The sequence below is a fragment of the Balaenoptera musculus genome, chromosome 3, assembly GCF_009873245.2.
Source record: "Balaenoptera musculus isolate JJ_BM4_2016_0621 chromosome 3, mBalMus1.pri.v3, whole genome shotgun sequence".
Taxonomy (NCBI): domain Eukaryota; kingdom Metazoa; phylum Chordata; class Mammalia; order Artiodactyla; family Balaenopteridae; genus Balaenoptera; species Balaenoptera musculus.
The window spans coordinates 98,631,575-98,643,726 of record NC_045787.1 but is presented as its reverse complement, the minus strand read 5'-3'; the positions used below and the strand labels follow the sequence as shown (position 1 = coordinate 98,643,726).

The following is a 12,152-nucleotide window of genomic DNA, read 5'->3' as shown; positions in this document are numbered from 1 at the left end:
GCTACTTGCATTCCTTGGCTATGGTTTCCCTCCTTCATCTTCAAAACATATCACTCCACCATCTGCATCCACTGTCACATCTCTATTACTCACCTACTTCCCTCTCATAAGGACTCTTGTGATTACCCCAACAGGTAATCCAGGATAATCTTATTTCAAAATCCTTAATCCCATTTGCAAAGGCTCTTTTGACATTTTGACACCTAAGGTAACATATTCACAGGTTCCAGGAATTAGGAGGTTGACATTTTTTCCAAAGCAGGTGAGGAAGAGTGAATATTTCAGCTACCAAACTGAGACAAAAACAGTGTCAGAGTAAATTCACCTGTAGCAAAATATAGTAAGGTGTGAACAGAAATCTCAAATTAAACAAGAACAACAGGGAAAAAACTGCACAGCAACTATGTAAACATATTGAGTAAAACAAAGCAGAATGAAACAAAGAAACTTTGTTTGAAAGTAAATATAGTCCAAGGAACAGAAGAACAATTACATGAGAATTTTTCATGCTACAGAATTTAAGCAACTAGATTCAGTAAAATAAGAGCACTAAGACAAGATGACTAGTCAATGAAAAGAAATAAAAATGGAGAATTAAGAGCAGAAGAAAAGAAAAAAGCTCTAGGGGGCTTCCCTGGTGGTACAGTGGTTAAGAATCCACCTGCCAATGCAGGGGACACGGGTTCGAGCCCTGGTCTGGGAAGATCCCACATGCCACAGAGCAACTAAGCCCATGTGCCACAACTACTGAGCCTGTGCTCTAGAGCCCACAAGCCACAACTACTGAAGCCTGCACTCCTAGGGTCTGTGCTCTGCAACAAGAGAAGCCACCGCAATGAGAAGCCCGCGCACCACAACAAAGAGTAGCCCCTACTCGCTACAACTAGAGAAAGCTGCATGCAGCAAAAAAGACCCAATGCAGCCAAAAGAAAAATAATAAATCAATCAATCAATTTATTAAAAAAAAAGAAAAAAGAGTGCAGCAATGTCTGTCCCCTGCTGTTAGTGCTCTGTGCTCTACAATTAAAAAAAAAAAAAAAAGCTCTTAACAAGGTCAAAACAGATTAAATAAATGAATTAGAACCAGGAAAAAGAAACAGAATAAAGCTTCAATTGAAAAAAATGGCATAGTGATTTAAGTATAAAGAGAAAAGATAAATACATAATTAATTAGAAGACAATAGATTAAAAAAAAGGCCAAATGATGTAACATAACAGTAAAGAGATTAACAAATGAACCAGACAATTATTCAAGACAGGATACAGTAAAATATCCCTAGGATAAAGGAAGAACTGAAACCACAAATAAAAAGGGCATACATTTTTTTTAGGAAAAAAAATAATAGAGGACAACTTAAAGAAATGCATAACCCAAAGTTACATTTTTTTCATCTTAAAGAATAAAACAAACAAAATTCTTCAGGTATTTTAAGAGAAGAAGCAACTCACTTTCAAGTGGTAAATATTAAGCTGGCTTTACCTTTCCACAAAGCAACATCTATTGCTTGAAAATAGTGGAGTAGTATCTACAGATACTGAAATAAAGAAGGTGTGATACTGCCACATGATATGCAGCCAAGTTGTTTTCAAGTGTAAAAGCTACTGGCAGACATTGTCAAATGTGTCAAAAATTTTTAAGAGAATATGTGCTATAAGAGCTATTCTTGAAAAAGTCTCAATTCTGTAATACAGCCAACTCAAAAATGAATGAAAATGCTATGAAAACATCAAAATGCAATACTCCATGCCAAAATACAGTAGAATATTGGCAGCAAACATCTAATGGTAGAGGTGGGAGTGGGATGGGAATTGATTAACACAATTATATTACACTACGTTCTATAAATCAAGTTTGGATTTTAGGGCCTTCAAGCACTGGTCAAGTTCTACTGCTCCAGACTTTCTGTCATCCTGTTCTGTCTTAACCACATGCTCCAGCACTACCTAAATTTTGATAGTACCTCTGCATGATGTTTCTCATCTCTATGCTTTTGCTCAATCTGTTCTTCCTGTCTTGAAAACTCATACAACATCTGGGGCTTGATTGTTACTATAGTTAGTACAGTGTATGGTTGATTGGTCAATTTGAAAGTTTTCTAGGTCAGGAATTTCAATGTACATCACTGTACACCCAGTTTAGCATGGTAGTGAGTGCTGAGTATCCTCTTCCCAGTAAAAAAAACCATGCATGGATAACTATAAAATTTTAAGAGCAAACAGAATTCTCAATAATACAACATCTGTGAGCCTTGCTTGAAAATGCATGCCAAGAAAAAATTAAATTGACAATGAAACCCAGCCAAACAAGAGATGATTAAAAAAAAGAATCTTTCATATCCTAGGAATACACTAAAATGACTGGGGAAAAGCACTGAATCCATTTAAATACAAAAATAAAACAAAACAAGTACACAGATTACAATTACAGAAGAGAATGCAGATTTTTAACACTTTTACAAAGTAGAAATAGCTACAAAAACTAGGAGGTATGGAGAGATGAGGTGGGTAAAAAGTGTGTTAATTTTATCTTTAATGGCAGGATTTGATTGATACTGCCTATAAATAAAACTTAAAATTATAACCATGTCAGTATTTTTTAATCTTTATTCTTAATTATAAGGGGCATTTAAAATATGAATAATATATATTTTAAGTATAATGTATTTATGAAATATTTAAAGTTCAACAACAGTGTTAGCTTCATTTCTATTTCATTTTTTTCTGATAAATTCAAGAGTAATTAAATTTAAAGTTTTAATTAAATTATTAAAGTATGATTTAATTTTTCCAAAATAACTTTTGTTCCTCTTTTGATCCATTAATTCATTTATACATGCATCCATCCATTTATCCTTGTATTTATATACAGGCATAATTATGGATATTCAACTAGGATGATATTCAAGTAATGTTGAAAGTGATTACATTTGAGTAATTTGTGGTAATTTTTAAACTTGTAATTTTTAAGAACTTTGAATTTCCATTTTAATTTGTATTACTTGTACAAAAACACTAAATTTATGCTAAAAGTTAAAGAAAATAATGTAAATCTAGGGAAAATATCTTGAAAACTTTGGATAAATAGTTTAGCATTCCTTTCTCTAAGTACCTTCTCTTTTTAAAGTACTTTTGCTTAATAATAAGTTGTCACATCTCTGAAAGTTGCTGGTTTTAAAAGAAATATAATAGTTTTGATAAACACTTTTATGTGATTGTCCTGTTATAAAATACAAGGTAGAATTTATGTGATAACAAATTAGATTATAATTATGTGTAATAACAATTAACCAAAAACACAACCAGAATGTGTTTCTGTACTTTTCTGTTCTGAAAGTACAGAAACATATTCAACAACATTACTGACGTATTTAATCTGGTACACTGCCCAATGATAGTGAAATGCATATGAATATAATTATATAACTTATGACTGCCAGATGTGGTACCCTGTCCTGAAGACTTTCTCACAGGTCAAGGTGTTTATTTTTGTTAACATATGCACTCTAACATTTAATAGTAACTCAGGCCATGACATAAATTCTTCTATATGGGCAGCTACAATTATATATTGAGTTGATCTGAGTCAATGATAAATTGTATCCTATTAAAATTTTAATAGGAAAAGAAGTCCTCAAGAAATAAGATATAAACCAAAATGTACACCCTGTAAGGGCTGGATCTATGATCAACCTTGTTAACTGCTATATCTCTAATATTAGCAAGTAGTAGACATTTGAGATTTATTGCACAAAGATATGTGTAAATCCATAAATGAATAAAGATGAATGAATTCAGATGGTCAAAAGTACATTTAGCTTTTCTCTGGCTTTAATTAGTTAAGTTACATTAGGTGAACAAAACAATGTATCTCATAACAACAACTCTAACAATAGCTTTAAAAAACTCACTTAGATACATCTTTCTTCTCACAAAAGAGTGGCTACTAGTCATAATTTATAAAGAGAAAATGTTAAGAAAGCCAGAGACAATTAAGCAATCTTCTTGGTCATATGGCTAGTGAGTGTGGAATTTCTATACTAAGTTAATACGGAATGAAATGAAATTGGTCTTTTCTTGACCTAAGAGAAGCTGTATTCTGTTTTGAATGCTGCTCTTAATAACACAGTTTTACTTAGAGCCATTAATTATCAGGTTAATATATCAGTGGAATTTTTGACTTAATAAATCATCTATGAGATATTTAATAACCCTTAACTTTTTATCACTCCCAAACAGCAGATTTTGTAGAGGTCAAAAACATTGACCAGAATAGCACCTGCTTGATGCCAGCTCTCAAGAGGAAGTTTAAATAACAAACTTCACACTCTACTGCAACATCCAATCTTTATCAAGTCTCCCTACTGAAGCAAAGTTGTCCAGAGAGACGTGTGAGGCTGAGTAAAAGGAAGAAAAACAGAAAGTGTAAAGAAGGTTATGAGTTTCTTCACTGAAGACTCAATTTATTTCTAGTTGACTTCTGCCTCTGACAACTGGTGGAAGGTAGAATAGGGGCAGAGGACTGGATCACCAAGGAACATATGAGAAAGGGCTAGTATCCCAAACCCTTCTTCCAATCTTCTCTTTAGAATTCTGCCATAATTCTGTATTGAATGGGTAGCTTGAAATGAAAGAGACAAATGAGATTAGTTCCTGTAATAACATGATTTGAGTCAGTTTTATGAATGTAAAATAGAGTAGTTAAAGAGCATGGGCTTGGGAGAAAACTCTTAGTTCAAATCCCAAATTTGTCACTTAGTACCTATTGGAGATTGGACAAGAACATTGAACTTTCAATGCCCCAGTTTTTTCATCATAGAATGATGGCAATCTATAGAGTTAAAGATTACATGACAAAAGTCTTAATACACTTCCTGGATGATTGTTAGCAGTTAACAACTATGTATAAAAAAGCGACTCTATGCTGAGTATTTTCACATAAGATGGTATAAGAAAATACAAATCCAAGTTAAATCAAAATATCAAGGATTAGCACTGAAAATTTGGTAAAACCAAACTGAGGACATTTAAAATAGCTAATTTACTTTCAGCACTTACTCTGTTTAAATATTTTTACATCCTGCTTAATTTTAATGATGAAAGACATTTCAATCAATTTCCTTTCTTCTCTTATTTTAGTCCAAAATGGCAATTCTCATTTGCCTTTGACAATCTTATGAAAGAATTGCTTACCTAAAATTCTCTTGAAAATTGGCATTGTGCTGCTTTGATGAATATGTTTCTGTTTTCTTTATTTAAATGCACTTTAAAATGGGTGCTCTGACAAATTAGATGCAAAATGTTTTTTCTGTTATCTGGCAATGGCTGTCTTTTACTACCTGTGGTACTAAAAACATCTCTTCCTGTGGTGATAAAAGGATAGTTAACATTTAATTGTCTCAAATCAACTGTAGTTAAGTTTCTTTATGAGAGTTTGCATAACAGGAAAAAGTAATGTTCAACAAGTTTTTGATAAACTAAATCACCACAGGAGTAGTTACTAACCAACAAATAGTTTGCAAACATACATCTTTTAAAAGAGGTATCAGTGCTAAATGCCTGGTGTTAATATTAAAGATTTCTTAGGAACCTATTTTGTTTTTATTATATTTTAAACTGTGATAAAAATAATTTTATTTGTATACCCATAATAATAGTTACTACCTTAGATTTTAAGTTAAATTAGGTCCCATTTGTTTATTTTTGCTTTTGTTTCTTTTGCCTTAGGAGACAGATCCAGAAACAGATGGCTATGGTTTATGTTAAAGAGTTTTCTGCCTATATTCTCTACTGGGAGTTTTATAGTTTCTGGTCTTATATTTAGAACTTTAATCCATTTTTAGTTTATTTTTGTATATAGTATGAGAAAATGTTCTAAATCATATTTTTACATGTAGCTGTCCAGTTTGCCCAGCACCATTTATTGAAAAGACTGTCTTTTCTTCATTGTGGATTCTTGCCTCTTTTGTTGTAGGTTTATTGACGATAAGTACATGGTTTTATTTCTGGATTCTCCATTCTGTTCCATTGATACATGTGTCTCCTTTTGTACCAATACCATACTATTTTGATTACTGTAGCTTTGTAGTAGAGTCTGAAGTCAGGGAGCATAATTCCTCCAGCTCTATTATTCTTTCTCAAGATTTTTTGGCTCTTTGGGGCACATTTTTCTTTCTATACAAATTTTAAAATTATTTGTTCTAGTTCTCTGAAAAATGCCATTGGTATTTTGATAAGGATTGCACTGAATTTCTAGATTGCCTTGGGTAGTATTGTCATTTTAACAATATTAATGCTTCTAATTCATGAGGACAATATATCTTTTCATATGTTTGCATTATCTTTAATTTCTTTCATCAGTGTCTTATAATTTTCTAAGTACAGGTCTTTTACCTCTTTAGTTAGACTTATTCCTAGGTATTTTATTCCTTCTGATGTGATTGTAAATGAGATTGTTTTCTTAATTTCTCTTTCTGATATTCTGTTGTTAGTATACATGACAGATTTCTGTATATTTTGTATCCTGCAATTTTACTGAATTCATTGATGAGTTCTTGTAGTTTTTTGGTGGTGTCCCAAGGATTTTTTATGTATAGTATCATGTCACATGTGAACAGTGACACTTTTATTTTTCCTTTCAAATTTGGATACCCTTTCTTTCTTTTTCTTGTCTGATTGTTGTGGCTAGGACTTCCAACACTCTGTTGAAGAAAAGTGGCAAGAGTGGGCATCCTTGTCTTGTTCCTGATCTTAGAGGAAATGCTTTCAGCTTTTCACTGCTGAGTATGGTGTTAGCTGTGGGCTTACTGTAATGGCCTATATGATGTTGAGGCATACTCTCTCTATACTGACTTTATTGCTGTTTTTATCATAAATGGATGTTGAATTCTGTCAAAAGCTTTTTCTGTATTTATTGAGATGATCATAGTTTTATTCTTCAATTTGTTAATGTTGTGTATCATATTGATTGATTTGTGGATATGGAACTATCCTTGTATTACTGGTATGAAGCCCACTTGATCATGGTGTATGATCCTTTTAATGTATAATTTGAATTCAGCTTGCTTACATTTTGTTGAAGTTTTTTACATCTATGTTCCTCAGTGATATTGGCCTGTAATTTCCTTTATTTGTGATATTGTTGTTTGGTTTTGGTATCAGGGTAATGCTGGCCTAATAGAATGAGTTATGAAGTATTTCTTCCTCTGCACTTTTTGGAACAGGTTGAGAAGTATCGGTATTAAATCTTTGCTAAATGTTTGGTAGAATTCACCTGTGAAGCCACCTGGTCCTGGACTTTTGATAGCTGAGATTTTTTAAAATCACTAATTCAATGTCATTACTAGTAATTGTTCTGTTCATATTCCTGATTCACTCTTGGGATATTGTACATTGCTTTGAATTTGTACATTGCTTTGAATTTTTCCATTTCTTCTAGATTGTCCATTTTATTGGCATATAATTGTTCTTAGTAATTTCTTATTATCCTTTGTACTTCTATAGTGTCAGTTGTAACTTCTCCTTTTTCATTTCTTATTTTATTGATTTGCACCCTCTTTTTTTTTCCTTGATGAGTCTAAAAGTTTAACAATTTTATTTTTTTTCAAAGAACCAGTTCTTGGTTTCATTGCTCTTTTCTATTGTATTTTTAGTCTCTATTTCATTTATTTCTGCTCTGAACTATATGATTTTTTTCCTCCTACTAACTTTTGTTGGGTTTCTTTGTTTTGCTTTCTTTTTCCAGTTCCTTTAGATATAAGGTCAGGTTATTTATTTGAGATTCTTCTTGATGTCTGATGTAGGCTTGTATCACTATAAACTTCCATTTTAGAACTGCTTTTGCTGCTTCCCAAAGATTTTGGATCACTGTGTCTTCATTTTCATTTATATCCAAGTATTTTTTATTTCTTTTTTGATTTTTTCAGTGACCCATTGTTTGTTTAGTAGCATATTGTTTAGCCTCCACATGTTTGTGTTTTTTGCAGTTTTTTTCTTGTCATTGATTTCTAGTGTCATATCACTGTGGTCAGAAAAGATGTTTGTTATGATTTCAACCTTCTCAAGTAGACCGAGAATGATTTTGTAGTATGGCATGTGATCTATCCTGGAAAATGTTCCATGTGCACTTGAAAAGAATATGTATTTTGCTACTTTGGGATGGAATGTTCTATACACCCCTATTAAATCTATTTGATCTAATATATCACTTAAAACCAGTGCTTCCTTGTTGGCTTTCTGTCTGGACAATCTGCCCATAGATGTACATGCAGTGTTAAATCGCCTATGATTATGATAATACTGCTTATTTTTGCTTTATGTTTGTTAACATTTGCTTTATGTATTTAGGTGCTTTTATGTTGGGAGCATATATATTTACAATTGTTATATCTTCTTCTTGGAATAGTCCCTTAATCATGATGTTATGTTCTTCTTTGTCCCTTTACACAGTCTTTGTTTTAAAGTCTATTTTGTCTGATATAAGTATTGCTACCCTGACTCTCTTTTTGTTTCCATTTGCATGAAAATATTTTTTTCATCCTCTCATTTTCAGTCAGTTTGTGTCTTTAGATCTGAAGTTAGTCTCTTGTAGCTAGCATATACATGGGTCTTGTTTCTGTGTCCATTCAGTCACTATATGTCTTTTTATTGGAACATTTAGTCCATTTATATTTAAAGTAATCATTTATAGGTATGTACTTATTGCCATTTTGTTAATTGTTTTGGAGTAGTTTTTGTGGCTTTCTCTTGTTACTTTCTTCTTTTGCATTTTTTTCGTGTTATTTGATGATTATCTTAATATTATATTTGGATTTCTTTTTCCTTTTTGTGCATCTTTTATAGATTTTTAGTTTGTTGCTACCATGAAAGACAATCTATTTAAATAGCTACATTTTCCTCAGAATTTTTATTATTATTTTAAATATATCTTGACATTTATTTTTCAAGGCAAAAACCCACAGAGCTGAACCAGTGAAATACACTTCATGATAAGCACAAATGAGAAATATGAGATAGTTATAATCCAAAAATTAGTTCATAGGGGAAACATTCTGGAGCATATTATTAAAAATCTTAAGTATGTGCTTGATTTGTGACAGGCTTATGTAAACATAACTTGAACGCACTTAAAAAAGGAAAACAAAGACAAAAACAAACATTTCTATAACTCCTTCAAAGAGACTTAGTCAAATACACCTTTAAATAATAGGTTAGTGAGAAAAAAACAGAAAAATAATTTTTAGATGGAAATGTTCACAAAAAGAGCTCACTACTAAATTATCGGGTACATTGTAATTCCCCTAAAACAACAATTTTAGATTGCTACTCTATTTACCTCTTGCTTGCTTCCCATGAAGGTTGAAGGGGTACCTATAATTTGTGTTTTATATTTTTAAAGAAACTGATTCTTCATTTGAGGTTCATTTTGCTGAAAACTGGAGTTTTGATTTTAGGAGACTTGTTCTCTGTAATTTCTTCTAGAACTTTTAATCCAGAAAACAAACTAAAAGCACTGATTCAAACTTCCTGGCTTCTGTATTTGACTTGTTTTTGTTATTTCTTATATCTCAATAGGTTTCAAGAATATCTTTTTTGAGTAACACTTTTTGTGTTTTTTTTGTTCCTTAACTGAAAAATGGCAACTATTTTCCTTCTTTCATAATGAAGAATGATTTTCCTAATGAAGAAGGCATCACCACTATCACTAGCATCATACATGAAAGACTGTTTGCAAAACTTTTCTTCTTCATGTAATTTTTTCCCATCATTCTCACCACCAAAAGTGCTATCATACTCTTTATTTTGGCAGGGGTTACTTAACATTTCCATTCTGTGGTTGGCAAGGGTCTTCTAGGGTTTGGAGGGAACTACAAAATCCTTTTCAGAAGGCTTTGATGAAGAATTTGAAATATCCACTATTTTGGGACCATATTCCACCTTGATAATTTCTTTTGGATTATTCATTGGTTTCTCTGGTTTCACTTTGGTTTCTTTCTCTTTTTGCTCACTGATAATAGTTCCTTCATGCTATATCTTACTGACATTGTCATTTAAACACAAAGTGTCCTTGGAATGATTTTTTTCTAAAGCATTCTTTAATGACTTAACTTCAGCAGTCTTGTAACTTTCGGAGCTTTGACAGCAGATTTTATCATCCTTTTCATTTTTGACAAAATCCATGGAATCTTGGTGAAGATAAAACATTGACTTTTTTGATTCATAGATTTTTAGACAGATAATACCCTGAAGATATCAATTTCACTCTTTTTATTGAATAGATGAACAAAGTAAATTACTTTTAGAGTTGAAGAGATGATTATTGGTAGACTAGGAGGAGATTCCAAATCTCTTAATTTCTAATGTTTTTTCTACTACATCATGCTGTTTCTTAAATATTTATTTGAATTAAGTCTAGTTATTCATGGAGCTAATCACTTAAATGAAAAAAAAAGGAAAATATTTCTTACTTTATTTCATTTCCTCTATTACAATTTCTTGATTTTTTTAAAAAAAATTTAATATGTCTAAAATTTCCAGCCAAAACTGTCTATTTTTCTCTATTTACAAGCTCTTCTCAAAATTTTCATTTACTTCATTACTTCAGCTATCACCTGTCACCTCCCACCTTCATGCAAACGAATCTCCAGTTTATAACTCCAACACTCATAGCTCTGGTCTCTCTTTAAATTCTAATTTAAGTGAGCAAGCATCACCAGAGATGTCGATGGGCAAAACAAAACATAATATGTACACTGTCAAATAAAACATGCAAGTATGGACATAAGTAATAAAAGATTTTATTAAGGGGAACTATTGCAATAGAGAGAATGCTCTGACCATCCAATTGATAAGTGGCTTAAAAGTCAGACAGAAAAAGTGTTTTGTTTGTTTTTTAGGAAGGACTAAACAAGACTAGCAGGAACTAGGTGTGAGAGAGTAGGATGAACAGGTGGCAAAATCAGACAGTTGAGCAGGAAATGTTTTTCTCTGTAGTCCCAGTTTTTGGGAGGGGCAATAAAGGAAGAGTTGTTTCATGTTCCAGTGTTTGCATAACCTCAAGGGCAAGTCAAAGTTCAGAGGAAAGAAGAAAAGCCTAACTAAATGTTGGATAAGCCACATTCGTGGGCATTTTGTTCAGATTGATCAGTGAGAACAAACAGTGCAGTTAATTGTTTATTAAACAACAAATGTTTAGATTCTTTAGAGGAATTTTAGAGGGGATTTAGAGCATCGGCGTCTGGCATTGTCATAGGTAATCAAGGGGATCACCGCAACGGGTATATCTAAGTCATATGGAAAAGGGTGTTTCCTAGAACACAAAACGGTAGGGAATTCTTAATCATCACTGCTTTCCAGGAGCATAGGAATCAGGTAAAGTTCAACACTGCCAAAACAAATACAGATTTCTGTTCTACCTCATGAACTATTATTTAACCTCATTAAAATATTTCATCTTTCTAGCTTCTCCACTCTCATCAGTAATATTACTAAATGATCAGCAATTCTGACCAGCATACCCTGAAAGGATCTCTAAAGTGATTGCCCTTGATCAAAAAGTACTCCAAACTGATGCACAGAAGGTATGCTTGGGATAAATCATTGGCACTTCCTCTCTCTCCACCCCCTTCATGCCAATCACTGTTACTTGTATAATAACACTCAATCTTGAAAGGCTGCTATAAAATCTCCAAGAGAAGATTAAGTCCAAAATATTTTTCTGTAGTCAGATACCCCACTCTACCTTGTACCATTCAGCATCTTCATAGTGCTTCGTAATTGCTGTTTTTCTAGCCCAACAATTTTACTTTCCTAAAACCCTTTTCATTGTGCCTTCTGAAATGCTCCATTACCACCAACTCCCTATGAGTGCCCAACCTCTTCTCAGTGTGTCCCCTGTTTATCACCTTGACCTTTTCTCTTAGTTCGTGTATCTTTTGTACACCTGTATCCACTCTACAATTCAGCTCATTTGTTGTTTTTTTCATCATGCAATTTTTTTGACTCAACATTTCCAGTCAATTCTTTTAATGTCTTATTTTTCTTGATTAATGCTTCTAATATCATTTCCTATATTACTTCTGGTTCTATAAATTTACCTTAACTGGTTAAGATTGTCCATTTTATTGTCTTTTGTTTATAGTGGTTGCTGTGCTAAA

The 12,152-nt window shown here is 32.4% G+C and overlaps 1 pseudogene; it reads right to left on the bottom strand.

The window, feature by feature from the left end:
• Window positions 1–9,273: 9,273 nt before the first annotated feature.
• Window positions 9,274–10,176, bottom strand: LOC118892519 (annotated as a pseudogene).
• Between the last annotated feature and the right edge of the window lie 1,976 nt (window positions 10,177–12,152).